A 23,641-nucleotide genomic window follows, 5' to 3' on the forward strand; every position below is an offset into this window, starting at 1 on the left:
GGAAAGTGGGGATCACAACATCATTGCCCACTCTTGTGACAAGAACAGAGGAGATGGCACATACAAACATGCTGGTATTGTCCCTAGAGCTCTGCAAACACTCCAAAATAAAAAAAAAAAGTATCCTCTTGTTGAGTACAAAATTTTAGAACATGAGCGGTACAGAGATGGTTTCAAGTGTGTCAGGGCCCAGGTGGTTTGTTCTGGACTCCACAGATCTTTGGAGGATAATAAAGAACCGAGGCTATCAACCCGAGAACAGAGATAGTTTACCAATCTCTTCATGGGGTATTCTGACAAACAGGGTGTTGATTATCCATAGATTTAGCAATACATAAGGGGGAGGCCCTGCCAGTGTCCTTGGTCCCTTACCAGATAACTGAAACACAAAGGCTAAACCTTGGGGATTCTCAGCCTTAAAATGGCACACGGCCAGTGCAGATTTCCCAAGCAATTTTCCCCCTTACATAACAGAAAAATAGGCTGCGAGGGATGAGTTTAAGACAGTGAACAATAATTTGCAAAAATGCCATGGATACGTTAACACAAATAGGAGTCCCACTGCCCTGCAGTTTGTTTTCCACCAGCATTCCATTTCTGACATCCCAGGGAACCTCACGTGAGAGCTTCCGTGTTGAATGTATTGCATGTGTGCCAATTCTTTAGGACCAGGCAAAGCACAAGACCATAAAAGAAGCCTGGGACCAGCACATGTGCCCACGAATGCTGAGACTCACAAGCGAGACATTAGACCTCCCCCAAATTCTCCTGTGCTGGCTTTGCCAGCGGTCTCGGAAGACAACATGTCTCCTGCAGCTGATGAAGTAAGTCAAAGTATGCTATCTTGAGAGGAGTGAGTCGAGAGGCTGCCACTGGGTGATAGAGAGAACCTAGTGACCTTTGACCCGGTTCTGGGGTTGACATGAGTACTTGGGCTGACTTCAAAGTCAGAGCTGGTTGTGGGCTGCGGTAGTCATCCTATATCTCACCCGTTGCCTTCTCTAACTTCCCCACTTTCTGCACTTTGACAAGAGCCACACAGGCTTCCTTAATATTCTTTGTCTTCCATGATCTAATCATCAGCCATCTAGCTTACTGTTCCCATCACTTAAAACACTTTTCTCCAGACAGCTGCATAACGTGTTCTTTCTCATATCCACTTCCCTGGAGAAAACATTGTGGGCCTCCCTCAAACTTTTGTGTGTGTGTGTGTGTGTGTGTGTGTGTGTGTGTGTGTGTGTGTATGTGTGTGTGTTTGCATATACATCCATGTATGCACTTTGCTTGTTGTCTGTCCCTTCACTGGCATGTAAATTTATGGCTACAGAGGTTTAGCTTGGTTTAGGACATTAACTGTAGCTCCTGTGTTTGTGATTGGCACTTGGCAGAAATTCAATAGCTCTCTGCTAAATAAATGAAAGAATGGTTCCTCCTGTCTCAGGATATTGAAGCTGTCAAGAACCCCATTAACAGATGCCTTTGTCTTTTGGTTTGATAGATAAAAGAGTTAAGTCTGCTCAAGGGAAACAACTTAGCCAAGTGCTCACAGCTAAGACATCTAAGGGAAGGCGAAAGGATAGAGAGGAAAGTTGTTTGGGGATGGGAGGGAGGAGAGGGGAGAGAAGAGAGGGGAAGAAAAGGGGTGGAAACATGGAAGGGGGAGGGGGGAAGGGAGGGGGTAGGAAGGGTAGGAAACAGAGGAGAGGGGAGGAAAAAAGAAAGGAGGAGAGGGGAGTGGGGAGAAGTTATTCTACTGATTGCAGAAGAGATTCTTGAATCTGAATATGTTTTAGATATGGCTGAACTAATATTAAGCATCTCTAAACACTTTGCAAAATCCTGACTTACACAAACAGACAAACCAGATGGGCCCTGAGAGGGACATTTCTCAATTCATCGTTGTGGTGCGCTGGGACTATCCCAAGTCTAAGAAAATTCTGTTTGTGCTCAGCTCTCCCACCTGCAGGCAGAGCCCCACTCATCCCACACAGGGAGGGGGACCTACAGAACAAATGCCTGCTGAGTAAGGCACTCTGCTGGGAACCTGTAAGCATCACAGTTAATTTTTGGAACATCCCAGTGGCCACTTCACAGATGTGAAAAGTAAGTCTCAGAGGAATTAAGTGAACAGCTTGAAATCCTCCAAGTCCCATAGCTAATCAGCAACAAATCCAGGACTAGGTTGACTGGCTCCATAGCTCAGGCACTGTTCTCAGCCTTGGCTATATGCTGATGCTAAAAGACCTTCGAGGAAGAGGACTCCCGTGCTCATTGTGTCCTGGGATTCCTATACCCCTTCTGGGGCTGAATCAGTTGTATGCTTGGCCAGCACAATGTCTTGGACAACAGTTCCACACTTACTGACAGGAGAGGCTCAGCCCTGTCAGCCCAGAGCACCTGCCCCGGATCAGGAGACTGTGCGGCAGGTTGTCCCAAAGCCACTGCTGATTAGATAGTGCACCATGAGTAATGTGTGGTTGTCTTGAAGATGCAGCTTTGAACCTCTTTCCCTAACTCTGCTGTGATTTACTGTCCCAATCTACCTGAGACAGGGGTCTGCCAAGGTCTGAGGAGGCAGGGAATTTTAGTACCCAAACTATCAAAGTTTCAGGGAAGTGATATATATACTTCCTCCTCAAGCCTCCCTGTGCAACCATGTTCTATGAGAAATGATGAGGCATGTTTGTGCTTCTCTAACTCCAGGCTGTCTCCTCTTTAACTTTTGTTTCATACTGTCCCTTTCATAATTGCAGCAAAATATCTACAGCCGAGTGTTGCTGTCTATGCTACTTTGAGGCTTCTTTCTTCCATCCTTCTCCACCCCTTTTCTCCTACCCTTTCAATCCCCTAAGACTAGATAGGAGAGACAAAAAGGATAAAGGAAAAAGGAAAAAGATCTCTGAATAAAGTCAGGGGTCAGAAAGGGGGCTACATTACTGTCAGACTACTTCCTGCTGATTAGGGGTATCAAGTTCCCTGGGCCAAGTTTGATCTTTGCCATCAGGATATCTATTTCTTCTTGTTGTTTCTTTGCACATAACTGCTTAAGAAACCATGACCAACAGCAACCAACAAGAATCAAACAACACACACACACAAACACACCTAGCTTTTGGGTCCCTAAAATTTGCATATCCTTTGAAAAGTTCCCAGAATTCTATATACAATCCCATCACGCAATAGAAGAAACTATCTGTAGCTGGCAAAATTCCACCCCTGCTAGAGCATGAGGCAAATCACAGTCAGCTGCTGTCGATAATCTAAAGCAGCCCCATATTCTACACCTGGGATTAAAATGAAAACATATATTTCTGTGTTTTTTAAAGAAACCGAAATCCCAAAGTCACGACAGATGGGTGTTTTCTAACAAAAGGAGGCCTGTTTACCTCAGTGTTTAGGGGCTAAAAGTCTAAGAATAGGTGGCTAATATGACAGGACTTTGTGGGGTGCCTCATGGTGAGTAACATCACAGTGTAGAAACTGGTAGGGAAGGTAGGATGTCTCCTAGCAACCCTCTGTCTGGGACCACCAGCCACCAGATCCCAGTACTTCCTAATGTTACTGTTCTGGGCACTAAGTATCCAACATAGATAACAAGGGAAATGACCTTAACTCCTATGGACCAATGGGTGAATGATTCCCATCCTTAATTTTACAACCTGGTCTTAACAGTTTCCTTAAAGGCAGCCAGAGCAGGTAGCTTTGGAGTAGAGCATTTGTCACCCCTGTAACTTTGGGTATGACACCTAAAAATTCCTCTTTGGTAAACTAGAATATAATAAACATATTTGATATTTATCATTAAACTAATGGAATTGATGCATAGGAAAGCCTTTCTCCAACCCCAGTTCCCATCAGCACACAGCGTCTGGCACGCTCTGAGACCTTAAAATGGGGACTGGGGGGCAGGCAGCTTAGCTGTGACTACAGAAAAGTTAATCCTCAGACTGACAGGGTTCACACTGTCCCTGGCAGTGACTGCAGATTTTATCATAGAGCTCTGGCAACGTTGCCTAATATAACTGTGGCCACTTCTGCTCATTTGTAAAGGATACTGCACAGACCCAGAGGCTGGGGCCCCACATGAAAGCAGTTATTATAGTGGGTCGCTGGGGTTCTTTTTCCCTAGGCAACAATGAAACTGCATTAACAAGCATTCACAGGGCAAAGCATACGCAATGAACATTAGAACTTTACAGAAATAATAACCTCTTAAAGAGAGAAGCTGCTCTACAGGCCTGCCCTGGGAATCGTAGATTTTGACCAGGCTAAGCTGGCTGGAGCCGGCACAGGAAAGCAGAAGTGTGCTGTGCTGCAATGCACACCTTCATTCAGGGATACCTGAGCTCCAGCCGCTGAGAAGTTGCAGACGCCCCTCGGATTCTGTCTGCTAAAGATGGCTTGCCTGTTCAGAATCTCACGCCTCTCCTCCATCTCCACTCAGCATCTTTCCCTGACTGAATCTGATATTCTTTGAGCTTCCCACCCACGCTTTTAGAATATTAGTGTTGGAATGGATAGAATAAACAGAACTGATTAAACATTTACCCCACCCCCACCAGACTTTGGATCACAAGCTCAAACCATCAGAAACAAGAGACCAACAAGAAAGATGAACTGGGTAGACCTGACTCAAGTGACAGGCATCAAAGGCTTCAAAAATGCTCAGTGGGTTGGCTCATCAGCAGGGAAGGGATAGTGCCAGTGAATAGGATCCAGAGAGACTCACAAAGTGCCCTAAGCCTGGTTAAGATGTGAATATGTGAAATATTCAGCACAGCGTCTCCCAGCTAACCCATATGGACATTTGCTCCAACACTTATCTGAGATGTGAATGCATTTAGAGATTTCACTAACAGAACTAAGACAGAACTAACACAGTTAAGAATACATAGTGTTTGTGGTAGTGTGAATGAGAATGGTCACATAGGTTCATGCATCTGAATGCTTGGTCCACAGTTGGTAAAAAACAGTTTGGGAAAGGTTGGAAGGTGTGTCCTCGCTGGAGGGTGTGTGTCCTTGTTGGAGGAGGTGTGTCCTTGTTGGAGGAGGTGTGTCCTTGTTGGAGGAGGTGTGTCTTTGCTGGAGGAGGTGTGTCCTTGTTGGAGGAGGTGTGCCCTTGTTGGAGGAGGTGTGTCCTTGTTGGAGGAGGTGTGCCCTTGTTGGAGGAGGTGTGTCCTTGTTGGAGGAGGTGTGTCCTTGTTGGAGGAGGTGTGTCCTTGTTGGAGGAGGTGTGTCCTTGTTGGAGGAGGTGTGCCCTTGTTGGAGGAGGTGTGTCTTTGCTGGAGGAGGTATGTCCTTGCTGGAGAAGGTGTGGCCATGTTGGAAGAGGTGTGTCATTGGTGGTGGACTTTGAGGTCTCAGAAGCCCCAGCCATTCTCACTTAGTTCTATCTGCCTGGTCTTTATGGATCATTGTCTAAGTCCTCAGCTACTTCTTCAGGGCTGTGTCTGCCAACAAGCCACCATTATCACCTCCATGATGGCCATGGACTCATTCTCTGAAATTCTTAGGCCCTATTAAATGCTTTCTTCTATATGTTACCTTGGTCATGGTGTCTCCACACTGAATGGAAAATAACCGAGACATCCTTCGTACAGAGCACCTGAGTTCAATTCCCTGTGCTCATGGGCACACACACACACACACTAATAAAACGAGTCTAAAATAATATTTTATCCACCCAAGACAGCCCATGTCTTCTTTGGGATGACTTTAATGACCTCCACTCACACGACTTTAATGACCTCCACTCACACGGTTTCTTTAAGGTGTCTATCAGTTAAAACTTCCCATGATCTTATGAGCACCTCCTTCAGCATCAAGGATTGGGCAGAAATTGAATGTACTTGGGGGAACTGAAGAATGAAGGACAAGTCTCTTGCCTGCATGGAACTTATGGTTTGACTGGAGAGATAAAAGTTAGTTAAAAATCAGTGCCGGGTGCAGACTACAACCTTGATGTTTCCTTCAAGTGAGGATAGACCAATGGCATAGTGCCACGTAAGTTTTGGGAGAGAAGAGAGGGTATCACCTAGACCAGTGGCATAGTACCAACTAAGATTCAGGAGACAAGAGAAGATATCATCTCGAAATGCTCATTGAAAGAATCTATGGTAAGCTGAGAGTATAAAGATGTTTGGGGACTAATTCTTACAAGGGAACAGGGATAAATACAGCCTAGGTATGTAGATGCTAATTTTTTGCTACTTTATTGTGTTCTCATATCTACCACCCTTCCAACAAGTATTCCTCCCAAGTCTCTTCCATCCCCCAACACTAGGTAAGACAGAAAACATGTTAGAGGAGAAAGGGAGCATAGATCTTTAGACTACTCCCTCCTGATCAGGGGCATTGAGTTCCTTTGAACACGTTCAGTCTTCATCATCAGAATATCTCCAACCAGGAATCCAGCAATCCAGCAATAGCAAACACAGCAACAGGGACCAGCAGCAGAAGGGACAGGCACAGGAAGAGCAGCAGCCCCCACAGGCCATCTCAGGGCTCTCACATTTATACACTCTCAAAAGTCCCCAGAATTCCAAACGTAAACTCTCTGTAGCTGGCAAAAATCACAGCCCTCCTAGAGCATGAGACAAATCATACTTAGCTGCTGTGGACAATCTGAATCAGTCCCATATCCCACACGTGGGATTAAAATAAAAACACATTCACATACCATAACTGGGTTTTTAAAAGAAAAGTGTTAATGTTCACTACATAGAGAAAAACAGTTTGTAGAAAGAGATATCGTGATGAACCCAGGGAACCAAGAGGAAAACTATGTAACTTTAACCCCAGGCATATACTCAGAAGGGGAAGGGAGCAAAGGAGTCTGTCTGCTTCAGTCCTTTCTCTGCCCCTTGATACCTACTAATCATGAGCCCTGAGTGATGGAGGCACTGAAGCTCTCATCTCACTGGCATCAGCTATGATCCAGGCCAAGCAAAAATCCTGCTTTAGTACCCAGCCCACTGGAGGTGCCGCCTCTTTCTACCACTTTCAGTCACATGGAACCCCATGTATAAAAACCGAGGTCCTACACTCACAGAGGTGCTTCCATCAGAGAGGGAAGGAACACTCTCCATCTGTGGAATGCCCAAGGACCAAAAGCACTGCCACTGTACAAGCTCTGTGATTCCACCTCAATCTGAAATGTACAGGTTATACATTCCTAAGTATGTCATACTTAAAGACAATTCACGTTTCAGAACTTTGCCCTGCTAACATTTTGTATCATGCATACCTGTATTTTCTTCTACATGTTTCTGTGTTTCCAAACACATTGCTCTAAAATGGGACCACATGGTACATCCTGATCTGCAGTCTACATTTTTCCCTTAAAACCTCTTTATTGATAGATGTTTTTCCAATGAATGCATTCTTAAAAGATGACTCTTAGGCAGCTAAAAGATGACAAAGCCAATGAAAATACGTTGGACTCAATTTTCAGAATTTATCTCTTCTTAAATTTTATTTGAATGCTCTTTTAAAAACTCTGAAGGATGGTGGACTGCACAAAGCAAGTTGTATTCCTTGCAGATAGTTTGTAGAAGGTTGCATTTCGTTTATTTGAAGAATAGCACATTTCAGATTCCTACTGGCCATTCACATCACCTCACTGTGGAGTCTCTGCTTGTGGCCGTGCCCCCTTGTCTCTATTGTAGTGTTTATTTATTTCTTGTAGGCTTTGCAACCATCCTTTACATACTGAACATATTAATCTCCTGTTTATTTTAAATGTTAGAAATACTTTCCCCAGTTCTAACATTTGCTTTCCAGTTCTGTTTATGATAGCTTTTGATGCATAATTTCATATTTATGTAGTGACATATCCAACTTTTTATGATTCCAGCCTTGAGGTTAATGTCAAAAAGACCTCCCACATACACAGAATATATAAATAGTTAACTTCTGTTTTTTTTTATATCTTCTTGGAATTCATTTTAGTGTACAGTGAAAAGTAAATAATTAGCTTAATTGTTTAATTAAAATTATACTAGCATCATTTACTGGCTAAACTATTGTACATTTTTAAAATACTGTCTTTTGACATCTTCTTTCATTTGAAGTCATTTACTCTCTTTCATGACCCTATCCTAATACAGTTTCTGCATGCTTATATGCATGCACCTTTGTTACAATTTTGTATCTGTTAATTTCTCTTACAATTTACTCCTTCAATATATGTTTTGGCTATTCATGTGCAACTATTCTTGCAGATAATTTTTGAAACTTATGAAACTAAAGTCATTTGCAGCACTAATGGAACCCCATTAAATATACCAATTTTTCTGGAAAACTGCTGAATTTCCTTCTGGGATTGAGTGCACAGGAGTAGAAGAAATACAGGAGTGATGCAGAAGCAGGGAGAAATCTTAAGTGTGCAACCACCGTGTGCTGTGTACTGTGCAGACTCCCTAAGCACCGAGGCATGGTGAGTACCAAGTCAGTGGGTGGTGGCCAGGCTGTGCATAGGTGTATCTTGGAAACAATGCAGGAATCTTTAGGGACAATTGATCCTGAAGACACACATCTTCGTGTGAAGAAATGAACCTGGAGAGGTACCAGAGACCAAAGACTTCCATGGATACCCACAAAAGTTTCTGGCTAAGCCAAAATTGTTGGAATAAGAGAGAGGAGGCTCCTAAGAGAAGCTGAGGTTTATCTACCAGGGAGAAGCTACTGCCCGAAACAGAAATATCAGGAGGTAACTTCTGAAAGGCAAAACAGAGAGTCAGCTTAACTTGCAATAACAAGTTAAGGACAATGCAAGGACATGTCATTGTTTCTAAGAGAAGAAGTGAAGGAGGTGGCACGTTAGAAGACTCCCGAGGATATCACAGACAGTGGCACACAAGTGGCTCTAGGTAGAAGACTGTGCCTTTGCCGTAAATAAGTGAGATTTCTGACAGTGTTCAGAAAGCCACATTTATAAAGGTGTATTGATCCTCGATGAACAGTACATTTACAGGACAGAAGGGAAACTGAGTCAGGTGAGTGAAAAAGATAAACATAAACAAGCCATTTGGCAGAATAGTCATGACCAGAGGTCACTGAGCACCACAGGCCTCAAAGGCCAACTGATAGTAAGCACCAAGGCACGGTGCTAATGTAATGCAATAGCCTGCTCAATGACCCTTATCAAGTTACCCTTCTCTTGATCCGTATAACAAATCTGAAGGTAGAAAATGCCAGAAGGCCTGACCAACACACAGTGGCTCTTAGTTAGGTGCAATGTGCAGTCCTGTTGGGTTGACCTACCACTTCCTTTGATGGGATTTCAAGTCTACTTGGTCAACAGTAAACATACTGATTTCAATACTGACGTTTCAGAGAGGGAAAGGCTAGTACTGGAAATTCAACAGACCCATGGGAGTTTGGAAAGGACCCACAGTCTCCTGGTTTAGGGCTTGCAACAGTGTCCTGAGCAGAAGTTGGTAAGGAAATTAAAAATTTTCGAGAGTAATTTGACTCTGTGATTTTCACTCTTGGCAATGGCTTCCAAACCTAATCCTTTCATGAGATACGACTGCCCCTCTAATGTAGTCGTTTTGCTTGGCTTTTATTATGTCTCTGTGTTACACTCAAGTCGCTCTGAGCCCCTTCCTTGAACTAAGCCTCATAAGCAATCTTTGTGCAACTCTTACACAGACAGAACACATGCAAAGGATGCCACTGGAAGCCATGTTAAAGTTCAGCACAACGATACATCCGTCTGACTCCGAGAGAGACGTGTCTCGGCATCCCTGAGATTCAATGTACTCACGTGTAACGTGGGGCTAAGAACCAGCCAGTCACACAGGGGAGCGTTTCTGTCATCTTAAATAAGTTTGACTTGTTTAAAAAGTCCACAATGCCCAAGCTATTACAAATCCTCATGAATATTAATTTATTATTTCCCACTTTTTCTGATGCTGAGAGGATTTTGTCAGGCTGCTGAGAAGTGATTGGACCTTAAACTCAAACCTTAACCAAGTCAACATTTTTTTTCATTCAATTTTATGCTTTTCCATATATGGACATGCTCAAAGTCACAAGCTGTGTCTAGCTCTGACAAAAGGAAAGGATTACCTAATAGGCATTATGTTCGTCCCATGGAAGAATTTTTGTGTAGCATGTTTGATATTTACACATACATGTACATTGAGTGTAATTGTGACCAAGTAATTGTGCCACTAAAGATTGACCTGGAGGTTCTGTGTCTGAGAGGATGTCGGTGGAGCCTCAATAAAGGACACGGAAAGCCAATATAAGCATGGTGTTCATTTAGAAAAGTATTTATGAAGAAGCAGAAGTATAACCATGCTGGCGGGCAGTGCAGGTGAATGGGGTGTGGGAACCTCAGTGGGGACACTAAGGCTCTTCCTTTTACCAGCACAGAGATGGTGACTGGAAGGACTGGGAGGACTAGGAGGACTCAGAATCATCTCACCACTTTCTACCTTTTATAAACGGCCTTTGGGTCATTTGTATTATCAATGTGAAACTGGAAGACATGTACAATAGAGTCAACTTTCAGTTACATTTGTCCACACCGGTAGAAAGACGTCTATGGCTCATCTAGTAGCTGTCTCTGAGATCTATTGCATCTTAGATGGTTTGTAGTTAGCTTTTGGAGAAGTGAGCAAAGACTCATAAATCCAAGGTTGCCCTTGACCTTGCTGTGTAGTCAAGGGTTGCCTCGGACACCATCTTCTTGCTTCCACTTCCTGGTTGCTCAGGCACTATATTGCCTATCCATACAGCAATGGTTTCAAGATCTTGAAAACACCCATCCTGAAAGGCATGGTCCCTTTATTTCTTATTGGACACGATTGGAGGAGAAATACAGACTGCTGTTCTCATTGCACATAGACTAAAAATTATATAGCATAGCGAGGAAGTTGGCTGTTGCCCCTGATTCTTGCCTGTCTGCCATGCCTACCTATGTGCCTGCCTGCCTGCCTGCTTGTGTGCCTGCCTGCCTGCCTGTGTGCCTGCTTGTCTGCTGTGTGCCTGCCTGCCTGCCTGCCTGTGTGCCTGCCTGCCTGCCTGTGTGCCTGCCTGCCTGCTTGCCTGCCTGTGTGCCTGCTTGTCTGCTTGTATGCCTGCCTGCCTGCCTGCCTGTGTACCTGCCTGCCTGCCTATGTGCCTGTCTGTCTTCTGCCTGCCTGCCTGCCTGTGTACCTGCCTGTCTGCCTGTGTGCCTGCTTGCCTGCCTGTGTGCCTGTCTGTCTTCTGCCTGCCTGCCTGCCTGTGTACCTGCCTGCCTGCCTGCCTGTGTGCCTGCTTGTCTGCTTGTATGCCTGCCTGCCTGCCTGCCTATGTGCCTGTCTATCTTCTGCCTGCCTGCCTGCCTGTGTACCTGCCTGCCTGCCTGTGTGCCTGCTTGTCTGCTTGTGTGCCTGCCTGCCTGACTGTGTGCCTGCCTTGCCTGCCTGCCTGTGTGCCTGCTTGTCTGCTTGTGTGCCTGCCTGCCTGCCTGCCTGTCTGCCTGCCAACCTGCCAAGTAACCCTTTTCCACCTGGAAGCTCAGCCAACATGTAGGGGTGAAAGAAAGTTTTCTTTCCCTTGCAGAAGCTTCTATTGCCAGTTTTACCCCCAGCCTGGGTCCTTTTCCCCTGTGAAACTGTGAAACCAATAACAAAACTAAGCAGCAATTAAGCAGGAAAGGAGACATGTTTGTACTATATCCAGGAAAAGTAGAGGTTAAATCTCTGCTGCCTGGGGGTCAGGAGGTTATAGGTGTAGACTTAGAGAAATGAGGGGAAGGATACGTTAGCAAAGGGATGTATGTGTTCCTGTTTTTCTGGGAATGAGCTGAGGTTTTCTGAGAATTCGGGCAGCCTTCTTCTCTGGTTCTTTCTAATCGTTGCCAAGCAACTGTCAACTCTCTGGTGCTAGGGGTGCTATGTAGCATGCAGGAGGAATTATAATGAGGTTGAAAGTTGTCTGAAGCCTCTGGAGCTGTCTTAGATCCAACCTGTCCCTAATGTGCCTGAAGAAGGGTTTCTGCCCTAGAGGCATCCTGTCCTCGGAGAGAAACAGGATTCCTGTAAGGTAGAAAAAAAAATAAACAGAGGTATTATGCATATGAGGCCATCACAGTCAGTATTCAGTAGTCCAAGGAGACTGGGAAGCCCTGTAGCCTTCACAGGGTCTGTAGGAATAAGAGAGGCAGGCAGACCCCGAGAGCATAGTGTGGCCCGGGACTGTTTCCTGGGCTGTAGGTATGATATGCAGTTTGTAGTCTGCTTCTCTATGGTTAAAACTTTCATTTTCTCTGGTTACTGAGGCCATAGTAAGGAGACTGAAGGTGGTTGTGCTCACTTGGTGAATCTGGCGCTTGGGTTGATAAAGGAATGTCAGAGTGTCTCTGTTCTGAGGTGTGGAGTCAGGAAGACAGAAAACTAGAGGGAGAACGGCAAGCAACAGTGTTATGAACTTTGCAATTCCCTTTATGTTCGGGGGCCATACTTTGGGGTATCATTTTCTGGATACTGACAAGTGTTACAGACCCTCTTGCATTGAAAGTTTCTGTCACAGAGGTCTAAGACTAAGGAATGAAAGTGATAATGATTATCATTTACAGGCACCTACAATGTGCTGACTGTACCACTCACCATTACAGATACCATCACCAGAAGTTCTTAAAGTTCCATTTATAAGGCTGGCCTTAGAGAGGTGCTGGGACTTATTTAAGGTCAACCCTAGAAAGGTCTGTAATTGGTATCCAATTCTAGCTTTGTCCAATATAAAACTTTCTCTCCCTACCCCAACAGTACTGCTCTAGCTGAAGCTACCGGGAGTTAGGAACTTTCCTGGTCTGGATTGATACAAGGTGAGCCACAGTGAAGCTGCCAGTGGACCTTCAACACAGGAACACAAGCTGCTTCAAAATGGGTTAAAAAATGCTTTTGCAATGGCTACACTTTCTTTTATTTTTCCAGTTGTCTCCAGATGAGAACAAAGGGTCACTCTAAGTTCACAGCAGGTAAATTTAGGAAGAAAGAAAAATTAAGAAAATATTTTTTGCCCACAGCACGGAGCTCCCCTATGGGATCCTATATCATGAAATGCTGTGGAGTCAAATATCAGGGCCTCAGCTCTGAAAGCGTTTTGGTTGATTTAATAACCAACAACAATGCTGGCTGTTGACTGGCTAAGATTAGAGGAAACCGTACCACATGCTCCGGAGATTCAGTTGGTCTCTGTGAGAACAAGCACTTGTGTTTTCTCTTCTCTCCTACCTATGCTCTCTGCCACACAACCCCAAACCCCCAGAGGTCTTGCATGTCCTTCCTCTTTCCTCTGGAGCACCAGGCGTTTAATATGACAAATGTGTCACTCACAGCTAAACTCAGACCCCACAGAAATGGCTAATCCAGTCATTGAAGGGTTACCCCGCTGAAATCCCCAGCCACAGACTGAAAACAGAGCAGGGTCTTGTTTATTGGCTTGCCTAGGACCCTATGACTGGCAAAGGAAGAAAAAAAAACAGGGACAAAATAAATGTTCGATTTCTTTTATGTAAACAAGATTGAGACCAACTTGGCTGTACAAAGCAATTCTTTGCATGTAAAGCAAAAAATAGTTCCCCTGAGGAGGAAAGGGCCCGAGCCTGGTCACCTCCCGGCTTTCCACCCTTCCCCCAGCACTTGCAGTAAGCCTTGCATTTCTGCCAATGAATGTCCTATTCAGAGCCCCTGAGAGGAAGGATTGCAGGCAAGAGCCCACCCCCACCCCATCACCCCGTCCAAAATGTTTTCTGATCAAGATAAAGGATATGGGATCTATGCTGAAAGTTGCTATTATTGCCAATTATCTTCATAAAAAGGGAAAAACCTTTATCCAAAAATCTCCCTCTCCGATTTCTTTCTGTGGGGCTCTGACCAGTCCCAAACTGCTTTTATGTGGGTTTAGAAGTGGACCAAGGGGAGACCTTAAAAAAAAATAAAACCATAAAAATCAATCAAATTCTTTTTCTGTAGAATACTCAGATGGTGGCTGGCAACTTGGAAGTGAATTCTTAAAACAGAGATCTTGAAAACTTAGTTCAGTTTTTGAGTCCAAGGAAGTTAATCCTAAATCCTTGTTCCGTTCTTATTCACGAAAAACTCTTTGCGACGTCACGAAAACCTCTGCCAACTTGGATCATATGACTGGGCCTCATGAACCAGGACATCTACAGACAGGAACATTCCGAAGGAAAGCAAGACTCAGGTTGGACTATTACCCAACACTCAACGGCAACACAAATGAGGATTCTTAAGATTCAGAAGACCCAGTCTCCATTGAAAGGGAGTGTGTCCATGTCTAGACCCACCTACACACACAGGCCCTAGATAGGCCTCATTAGAAAACCTCATTGCCTCAGGGTCCAGTGGGGTCAAGCCACTGAGCATCTGGAACACTGAAGAGAGGATATGTGCGATGCCCTAAGAACCCAAGGCTTAGGGGAACATCTAGGCTGATTTCCCCATTTGTTGGGAAATAGCTGGGGGCGGGGGGGGGGGCGGGGGGAGAAACTAAAAAGTAGATTTCTTTCTTGCATTGAGCTCACTCAGAGAAACCAGATATGAGCAGGACAGTGATGCCCATAACTTATAGTACAGTTGAAGGACCTGTCTGGAAGTAGTCTATATGGAAAAGCCACCAGGTGAACCAAACTCCTGTCTCGGTCGGGGCTGTCCAGACAATATTTCTTTCCTGGTTGCTGCTGGCTTCATGGTAAACAACACTGGGTGGAATGAGTGGTCTGGGTACACTCGGTGGGTGGGACAGGCACATCTCTCCTCACTATCGCTGTTCTTGCCCTCTGTTGCTGTTTTCCCACCCTCTGCTTAGGGAAAAACATTTGTGTTTTGAAAGAGGGAGGTGCAAGGAACAGGTATGCAAACAAAGCCTTACAAAAAACATCAAATGCGAATTTGTGTCATCCACCCGTCTGATCCTTTAAGGCAGTGTATCGCAAGCTTCCTAATGCTGTGACCCTTTTAGCAGGTCCTTGTGTTGAGGTGACCACACCCCCAACATTATTCTCCTTGCAACTTCATAAGTTTGCTACCGTTCTGAATCATAATGTGAAGATCTGTGTTTTCTGATGGTCCTAGGCAATCCCTGTGAAAGGGTCATTTGACAGCCCACAGTGGATCATGACCCACTGCTTGAGAACTGCGGTTTCATGGAATCCTTGAGCTCCAACCTTCCTGTCTAGCACAGGAGTAGCCTGACTACAGGAACCATAAGAGGCTTTCATCGGAAGTACGTGCTGCGTGCAGTTCACAGAGGCATGCATGTATAGTCTGCTTCATCCCCAATAGGAATCACTGGAATGACTGCTCACTTTGTAAGGATGGCGCTCCTTGTGGTGACTATTGATTAAGACTAGAGAATGGGAACTTGGGGACAGCCCTGGGAGAACAATATGTTAATAGGCCCCACCTGGCCTCTTCTCTCCAGGCACAGCCTGACCCCATGATTAAGGAAGCAATGTTTGGGGATTTCTGCCCTAGAACAAACTGTGTCTGCCATAGACTGGTGATTCTCTTCATTCTCTGTTGATGTCGGTCTTAACCATGGGCAGCAAAATTTCTTCAAGACCAAGTTCATCCAAGGATTACCAAAGGAAAATGAGCTCCGGTGCCAGGAGCAAGAGGGAGGGATTTACCTTCAAGGGAATTACAGCACACCCCCCCCCCCATTTCCTGTCAGGAAAGGACAAACCTCTAGGGGAATTCTTGGGAGAAAGGTCAGTTTGAATTAGAAAAGTGTGAACTCTAGATTTTCTAGAGCAGTCTAAAGTTCACAGCAAAATTCACTATAATCTACAGAAGCTTTTTTCTACCCATCAAAAGCCTTTTTTGCATCAGTATACCTCAGAGAAGGCATTACCAGTCGACCAACATCAGCATGTCTCTGTCACTCAAACTTCATAGTTCACACTGGAGATTATTCTATAGCTGCACATCCCATTAGTGTCGCTAAATATGTGATACTATATGTTTGCCCCTGTGGTATGACACAGAATAGATGCTCTGACCTAAAAACTTCTGTGTTTGATTCTTATCTACTTCCTCTCCGCTGGGCCCTGGCAATAAATGGTATTTTCTTTTCCTTTTTTCTTTTTCCTTTTTTTTTTATTGCTTTCACAGTTTGTTCAAAAGTTGAATAGTTAAAACGTGAACACCCCCCCCCAAATGACCTGTCCCCATCACACAGACTCTACCACTATTCTTATTTCTCCTCCCATGCTCACCACACATTCCTGCAAGCGCACAGGGATCAGGACCTCAACTGTCCATCAATACAGAGAGCTCAAAGTCACACGCAGGCCCTTCTAGCTCCTTTGCATTAGGGATTTTCATTGTCTGCAAATTTCCAACTTCTGCTGAGGATCTTTTCCCACTAAGTAATGAGCACCTACATTTCTCATACCACTTTCATGTTTTAATAGATGATTTCTTTTTAGATCTAAATAATATGCCCTTGTTTAGATATATCACAGACTGTGAATCTGTTCATCTACTAAAAGATATCGTGGCTGCTTCCAGGTTCTGCTGATTAGAGAAAAGCTGTTCTTGACAAGTATGTGCAATTTTCTGTGAACACAAAACCCATGTTCAATTTTCTTTATTGTTTTCTTTCTTCTTTCTGTTCACTTTATTTTTGAGACAAGGTCTCTGAATCACCTATTCAGCTCTCCTCCCAGCTCCTAAGTATTGCGGTTATAGTCGAGTCCCAGCACACTCACACAGTTCAGTTTCCAACCATGTGGTTATCACAGAGCATCATTGTTGGAGCACTGTGGTAAAAACTGTGTTTTGTTTTAGAAGTAACGACCAAGCTGTTTTCCAGAGCGTCTGGACCACTTTGTGTTCCCATCAGCAGTGAGTGAGAGGCCCTGCTGTTGGGTGTCCCCCAAGCATCTTCACGAGCATTTCTGCTATCGGCTGCTCCGGCTTTCACTCTGCTAATGGGAATATAATGACACCTATTACCACTGCTAGACTTGTTTATTTTTTCTTTCAGAATTCCATATAGTGAAATATAGTAATATCCACTCCCCTTATCTCCCAATTGCTTGCAGGCTTCCCCTCACATGTCTGCCTCCTAACTTCATGTCCTTCTCTGTTTTCTTTGTTTATAGCTCACAAGGTCCATTTAATGCTACCCACATGTGCATGGGTGTGGGGCTATCCACTTGTGTGTGGACAACCCACCAGTACCCACATTGTCCTAAAACTAAACAAACCCAGCAATGGTAATAGGTGTTATTCAAGGCCTCCAAATAAGAATGATGCTTTCCCTTTAATATCTGTCAGCTGGGCCAGTCACTCCTCAGTTAAGCGTGGGAGATCATCAGATCCATCCTCATCTCTGCTGGAAATTTGACTGGCTTGATCTTTTGCAGGTCTTGAACAGATAACCACTGCTCCTGCAAGTTTGTGAGTGGACTAGACATGTCCAAAAGACAGCATTTCACAACTCTTCACCATCCTCTGCTTACAGTCGTTCTGCCTCCCTTTCATGATGTCCCCTGAGCTTTAGTGACGAGGGAATGATTAAGATGGCCTCTTTGGGGAAGAATATTCACAGATGTTGTGTTCGGTTCTCGCACTTATTATCAGCACCGTGACAAGCTATGAGCATCTGCATTGATTGCAGGCCAGAAGCTTACCTGACCATTGAAAGCATGAAGGTCTACGATTACAAACAAATATTTAGACGGTAATTTGGCAACATAAGCATTTAATATATTAATTTAATAAATTATGGTTTCCCCAACTATGGTACTTTTGATCAAAACTATGGTACTTTTATAGTTCTGTATGGATTCTGTCCTGTGAATCAGGCTTTAAATTCAATGAGAGAGTAGTTAACTTATTTCACAACTCTCATGCCACTAATGTGCCAGTGGCTACATGCTGCCTGGCAGGTCAGTGCTCTAGCATGCAGGGGACAATACTGGGTAAGGCCTCATGCCTTTTCTCCCCCAGCAACCTGCTGGCATTACGAAAGCTAGGGTAAATTTACATGAATCATTTCTTCCTTTCAAAGTCATACACTAAAGCAAACTCAATTGACTAAAAAATATTGGTATTTATTTAAGATAAATGCCATTTAATGTCCACAGATCCTGATGGAACTTCCTAATTGTGATTTTTTTCAGAAAAAAAAAAGAGTTGGAGATTGGTTATTTCCTAGGTCACACAGACAACAAAATGAGGTATGGATTTGTGTTCATGCCTACTATTCTCAAAGGCTGTGCTCTTCCTTCTGCTAGACCATATTAATCAGAGCAGAAGGAAAAGGGAGCGCTAACAGTTGAATGGACAGACTGCGAGTTTAAAACCTTAACTAACATTGTCTCCTTAAATCTTTATAATGAGACTAAGATTGGTACTATTGTTCTCTATATGCTGAATAGAGACAGTGAAGTCAGAGAGATAAGATTATTCTTAGGTCACTCATCAGCCACGAGGCTGTTGGACCAATGGGGAAGAAAACTGATGAGGCTCAATGGAAGAGACTGAGGTACTGAGGTCATGGGAACAGGGAGCCTGTGGAAGAGGTTGTTTAGTAACTCCAGAGGGATTTCAATACGACGCAATCTATGTGATCATACTTACCCAATGACAGTTCTGAAGGAATCTGACACAGTGCCACGGTTCAGACTTGGTGACACAGCAGGCAGAAAAGAAGACCAATATGTACCACAGGTGGCTTGTGTGTCTTAGCCAGTTTGAGAGGTTATAACAAAATATCAGAGACTTGCAATGAACATAAATCTATTAGGTCACTATTATGTAGACTTGGAAGATCAAAATTGTCTCAACAGAACTGAAGAGAGCCCTTTGGCCATACTGCAACGTGAAAGGAGATATCACATAGGAAAGACAGAATAAGAGATGCCAAAAGAAGATATAATTTGTTTTTATAAGAAACTCCTCACGATAGCAATATTAATCTGTTCATGAGTACCCATAACCTAAATACTTCCCATTAATCCAGTTACATTCCCAAAACAGCTACATTGGCATTAAGTTTTCAATATCTGAACTTTTCAGGACACAATCAAATGATAGGTAGATATTGATGCTGTTTCCAGATACAGGAAACTTTAGAGGGAAGACATCAGAATTTAGAATTTTACAGTTACTAACAATGGAGTACCAATTATGTTCATGTTCAGATCTAAGTTACAGATACCAGTTTTTAAAGAAGAAGGAGGAGATGAAGAAAGAGAGAGAGAGAGAGAGAGAGAGAGAGAGAGAGAGAGAGAGATGAGAAGAAGAAGAAAGAAAGAAAGAGAAAGAGAAAGAAAGAGAGAGAGAAAGAAAGAGAGAGAAAGAAGGAAGGAAAGAAAGAAAGGAAAAAGAGAGAGAAGGAAGGAAGGAAGGAAAGAAAGAAGAAAGAAAGAAAGAAAGAAAGAAAGAAAGAAAGAAAGAAAGAAAGAAAGAAAGAAAGAAAGAAAGAAAGAAAGAAAGAGGATGAAGAGGAGGAGGAAGAGGAGGGGAAGTTTCATTCCTAGTCATGTCCCTACCAAGTGACAACACAAGGCAGATCAAGAGCTGAGGCTAAAGAGAAGGTTGTTCTAAATGTCTTGGGTTTTAGATATTTATTGACCTATTTTGCAACCACAAAAATAAATCAACCATAAAATTAACCATTAACCTCAAAATGGGAATTTTATTTTAAATCCTGACCCAAGTCATGGAAAGAGAGTTAACACAGCGAGAGTCCCAAAGAGGTCCGGGAAAGGCAGCCTTCTGTACTTAAGCGCCTTGCCCTCAGGCTACATAAGGCCTTTCCACTGGCCAACCGCTCTGTGTGCTTTTCTTACTTTCTGTGGTAAGGAAAGGAGGGAGTGTGGTCCAGGGACTTGTGCCCCAAGTTTTAGGCTTTGCTGTAAGCTTCTAAGGAGCCTGGGGTAAGATATGGAGCTTAACCGAGCTGGAAGCCATGGGGAGGATCCTGCCAGAGTGGTGCCTCACATGACAAAGGAGTCTAGCCCTCAGTCAGGGTGGGATAACTTCTGAGAGACCCTTCAAGGAACCCAGAGAACGATTCCTCAAGTGTATAGCACAGGTGGTTAGAAAAGAACTGCACAGTCACTGGCCACATAAAAAGGGAGGGCAATTTTTAAAAATTAGCATCTATTCATTTGACTTGCTTGCCTACTTATTCCCCCCCCCCTCTCTCTCATGTGTGTGTGTGTGTGTGTAGGCCATAGGCCAAAGAACAACCTTCAAGAGTGGCTTCTCCTACCATTTAGATTCCAGGAACTCAGGTCTTCAGAGCTGGCAACAAGTCCCTTCACCTACTGAGCCGACCTGTTGGCCCTGAGAGAAAAAGGATCTTTACCAAGACATTGATTACACTGAATGGACTTAGTGGAAAACCCCTTTTAATGAGGGCAACTGTGATTCCATTGTGGGGCCAGAGCTGGGAGAGACAGTCTTGGAACTCCCAGTACACACCATGAGAGAGTAAGACTGAAGCCCACTTCTTTCTATATGTGAAGAACAATGAGGAAAGGAACTCTCTAGAGCACACAGCGAGCAGAAGAGGCCACCTAAGAACCCCACTCTCCTTAGCCCCCCTCACCCAGTGCAGCTAAATTTCTGTCCTATAGCATAAATGTCAAACTTTTTTAAAAGTGGGGTCTCATTGTACAGCCCTGGGTGGCCTGGAATCTACGATGTAAACCAGGTTGGCCTTGAACACTCAGAGATCTGCCTGCCAAGTACTAGGGCTACGTGTGTGCCCAGAATACACGACATGAGTCAGACAAAAGTTTTCATTGTTTTTCCTCAAGGATCAAATTCACTTGGCTTCCAAAGACTTCCACTGTGAAAGATGCCTTAGTGGACCTGTGCAAAACCTGTAAACTCTAGGATCACTGGGAACTCAGTGATGACAAGTTAGGTCAGATTCACAACACAGCTTGAGGGGACAAACTGCCCTTGACATAATAACTTGCAATTAAATACTTCAGTTTATCCATTTCAAGCAATGTATGTTAAGCCTACCACTTACCTCTCAAATGCATCCCAGGTTCCTGATAAATACACTTAAACCTTAACAACAACAAAAATGAAGATTAACAATAATGTCATGGAAGAAAAAATTATTTTCCCAAATTTAATTCCAATTCTCATTCTTGTTGGGAATTGGTCTTTTTAAAATGCTGGTCACTTAGGGACTAAGATAAATACAATGCAAGACAAACGCTGAGGGAAGACAGGGCGTCTCACACTCTCTGTCTTCTCACCTGAGTCACTGGAGCCCAGGTCTCATCAGACCCTAAAGGCAGAGTAGCACCAGGAGTTCTGGTGGCAGTAATTCAAACTCAGCATGTCCTGGACAGCTTGACCATGGCAAGAAGCATACCGAAACTCAGAAGGAATAATAGCTTACAACTGCTACAATGCTACCTTTACCCTAAGAGCTGCTCCTGCTGTCTGGCCATCTTGATGGCTTCCATCATAGCTTATATGACTAATGACTTTGGTGCCACTTCCTCAATGTCCAGTTGTATCTAAACCATCTTCTAAAACTCATTTATCTGGTGTCCAAGCAAGAAGCATAAGGCAGTCCACCTCCCATGTGGTAAGTAATTTACTGACGATCACAGATTTCCTTAATGCATCATAAAGAAAGTAGAACATTTGAAAATTTTGGGGAGCTATTACTAGTGACAAAAAAAAAAAACAAAAAAAGCTAGCAGCTACCTTATGACACCACTCTCTAGCTTCTGGATCAGCAAAGAAGGCTGAGATTCACTGAGCTGTGGGAAGTGAGGCTCAGGTTTATGGTGCTGTTTGCGCCATGTAGAGTATGCACTGTGTTGCTCTATACACTTCGTGACTCAGAGGTCACACTTATAAGGTCTGTGGTGTGACTGAAGCCCCTGGAGATGGTGTAGCATAGGCTGGTCTTTGGCACAAGCTAGAAATCCCTGCATATCCATATTTATCAGGCTCAATCTCACACTCTACAACCTTTCCTGCTCCTGAACTGATAGGTCATGTATTAGAGAGTTCCCTAACATGACGCTAATTCCCTAGGAAGGGACATCAGAAGAGCTTTCTTACATTCTCAATTGCTTGTAGGCTTGCTTGGTTTCTCCTGAGCCTCACGTGGATCTTTACGAAATAAAGGGATCCAATGGGCATGGAAGACAAACATGTCTTCAGTCCAATATTATGTTGTCCAAGAAAATTAGGTGCTCCCAAATTAGGTCTGACCACAAAAGTATGACGCTATTGCAGAGTGCTTGAAAAATCCTTGCAAATGTTGAAGGCATGGCACCTCAAGTAATGACAGTCCAGACCGATGACAGGGAGAGAAGTACCCACCCTTACTTTAGCAACAATGGCTAATCTAGGTAATAGTCAGCTCCGAGAGCAGGCAGGGGCAATGTGCAAGATCCTGGGATCTTCTACACACTGAAACTCCTTCAAAGACAATGTTTTAAGAGGGATTACCCACAAGTATACCCTCCCTATCCCTATAAATAAGCCCAGGTGTTTTGAGTGCCCTCCTTGACATATCCTGATAAGACTTCCCAATGGGAAAAAGAATTGTTTGAAGTAAGTGCTCATCCCTGCCTGAGGAATCACCCAGCCATCATGGCTACCTCCACTTTACCTGATAAGCTCGCCCAAAGTTATTTCTAGACAGAAAAGGCAAAAGGGTGGATTAGTTCTGTCAACGGGGAGTCCTGAAGTCCTGATATTGAGTGAGGAGAGAAACACGTGCCGACCATGGGTGATAAGGGACATGAACGCAGAACGAACCGCAGTCCATCCAGCTGACAAAGATCAAATGCAACCTTTGAAGAAATTCAACAGACTCTGGGACTCCGCTTCGTGAGGAAAAAGACTGTGGGCTTTGTTAGATTACCAGCTTGTTACCATCAGCCTAAGGCTCAACTTCTGAGCCTTCCCTTGACATCTATAAAGACAGGAGAACCCAAAAGGCTGCTGTGAAAACTTTTTCATCACAGGGAACCAGAAGTATAAAAGCCCGTGAAAATGGTCTCTCTCCTCTGATGATCCACTCCTGTACCCTCCACACTGCAAAAATAGTTCTGTCTCATTCCTTTTAGAAAGCAGCCCAGAATTCTTAAGCAGAGGACTTCTTAATGCATCTATCAAAAGTGACTATCCCCACCGCCTGTTGAGAGTTCACTGCGCAGTTAAGAGTCCACCGTGCCCTTGTTAGCTTATGAATCCTTGTGGCTCTCTGCCGTAAGAAGCACATGGTGGAGTTGAGGAAGCTGAGATGTCGTGGGGTAGAACATCTTATCTGAGCTACCCAGCAGCAGATGGTAGCTCTGATGTCAGGGCTGGATCTGCCAGTCCTCCCTTACCCTTCCTTAAAGAAAGGTCATATTGAGAGACACTTCTCAGCTAGTGAAAGCTTTGGAGTCCCTTGACTGAGCTATAGTTGTAGAAAATCATAAGCTACATGTGCTCAGTCACAAATACTAATACTAATAAATACTACTACTACTACTACTACTAATAATAATAATACCAATACCCCTTCAAGGAGTCCAGCTCCTGGACCTGTGTTTTCCACTTTGCTCATTGCTACCTTATCTTGGTTGATTGAACCCACATTTCACTTTTCTCTGGCTTCTCCAGAA

The sequence above is a fragment of the Apodemus sylvaticus genome, chromosome 7, assembly GCF_947179515.1.
Source record: "Apodemus sylvaticus chromosome 7, mApoSyl1.1, whole genome shotgun sequence".
Lineage (NCBI taxonomy): Eukaryota > Metazoa > Chordata > Mammalia > Rodentia > Muridae > Apodemus > Apodemus sylvaticus.